Source organism: Gavialis gangeticus, unplaced genomic scaffold, assembly GCF_001723915.1.
Source record: "Gavialis gangeticus isolate Ggan-Ray unplaced genomic scaffold, GavGan_comp1, whole genome shotgun sequence".
Lineage (NCBI taxonomy): Eukaryota > Metazoa > Chordata > Crocodylia > Gavialidae > Gavialis > Gavialis gangeticus.
In genome coordinates, this window is record NW_017729024.1 from 62,581,424 (window position 1) to 62,583,310 (window position 1,887).

A 1,887-nucleotide genomic window follows, 5' to 3' on the forward strand; every position below is an offset into this window, starting at 1 on the left:
TTCATTCAACAAGCTTTAGTTCAAGTGCCCCCTGCTGCCATTTTTAAGTGCAGGGGCTCAGATGCACAAGACACAGGAGGCTGCTGGAGCGTTTTAATTACCACACTCCAGAATAACTGAGTCTGCTGTGAGGCACTGTAATTATAGCATGTCAAAGGAGCCTCCATCCTTGTGTACAGGCACTCAATGTGGATATGCAGTTAAAATGGTTTCAAGTTAAGCCATGTTCAGAAAGGGTCTGGATAGCTACTCTGGGTACACAGGTCTCTGGTACAGACCAGGCTATGCAACTGCCTCCAAAAGTAATGTAACAATGGAGAAAAAGTGAAAGACATGCAAGAAAATAAAACACGAAACAGTTCCCTTTAATGACCTCAAAACCACTTACTATTAAAAGCAAACCAATCATTTGTTATGCAGATGTGTTATAAACAGCTTATCAGTTAGAAGTAGCTGGCCAGCTGTGAACTTCTACAGTAAGGATATATGAGAACTCTCATGTGGTTTTAAACATTATATTTAAAACCAAAGTGCTTATTAAAAGTAAACACACTAATAAAGAATCAGACTCTCTAATCTTCATTCTGTTATGCTTATGGTCAGTGTGCAAGTATATTTATTAATCTACTTTACTAGAAGGTCAATGTCTCAGCCTTTACTGAGTTAAAAAAGGATCCACTTAGAACAGCAGCAGCTAAAAAACAGTAAGTTGTGAGAAACTCAAGGACAGCAGGGAGTATCAAAACTTCTCATTCTAAAGTGCAAATTAACTGTGCAAAAATGAATTTAGCAAAACAAGCGTGCACACACACAACAGCAACAACAAAAAACCCCACACCATACAAAACCAAAACAACCCCCGCCAGACTTCAGGGACACATTAGACAGTCATTAAGCTACAATCCTGAAAACACTCTGGTGTGCTAGTAGTCTCCTGTGAGTGAGGTGGGTTTCTTAGGACTAGAGGTGCACCGATACATCAGTTCATATCGTATTGGCACCGATAAAAGGAAAATTGACATTATCGGCAATGAGCTTTTTTTGGCAGATGTGGCCAATAATGCTGCATGCTGCCGGCTGGGACCAGGGGCGGTGCTGAGCTCTTCCTGGTGGAGAGGCTGGACCAGGGCTCTGCTCAGGGTGGGCATAGGCGGTGGTGCTGGGAGGGCTGGCTATGGCAAATTCTGGGCCCCCACCTGGAACCCTGTCTCAGTGCAGCTGTCACCTGGCCTGCCCACAGCCCTGGCCCAGCTCCTCCCGCTGGGAAGGACCTGGCACCACCCCTGGCCCAGGCCCGCAGCAACAGCCCACCCTCACCCCGTGTGCAGTTGGGATTCAAAACCTTGTACTGCCAGTTATCAAATATTGGAAGTCCAAAGGGCACAGGAAGGCTGCATGATAAATCTTCACTCTCTCTCTCACAAGTGGTTGCATGTTTTTATACACAATCATTCTTCATGAGTTTTATTAGTATTGGTAATTTTCCGTGAGATCCACACCAAATGTGTATATCCAAATACATTCAAGAGCAATATCCATCTTCAAAAGTCTCCATAATAGAAAAAGCTATTTAATAGTTAAGATAAAGCTGGGCAAGACTTCCGGTAAAAAAAATATTGTTTCTTAATGGCTCAGCAAAGAGGCAATTCACTACAGGCAGTCCTTGACTTATGACGGAGTTACGATGAATGGCACTTACGACATTTATAAATTTACACCCCGTTTTGAGGTTCTGCCTTTAAGACGCTTGACACAGCTGTGTGCAGCTGGTAAGTCCCTTGTGGGGGGGCAGGGAAGGAAGAGGCACGGGGGAGGCAGATCAACACCCCCGCGGCAAGGAAGGGATTGGGGCTGGGATAAGCACTGGCCAGCTGGGGCAGGGGGGCG

The 1,887-nt window shown here is 45.1% G+C and overlaps 1 protein-coding gene across 1 annotated transcript in view; it reads right to left on the reverse strand.

Annotated features, from left to right (window-relative positions):
* The window catches only part of B4GALT1 (beta-1,4-galactosyltransferase 1), a 78,024-nt gene that overhangs the window by 72,680 nt on the left and 3,457 nt on the right, over positions 1-1,887 (reverse strand). The gene's annotated exons all lie outside the window — the stretch shown is intronic.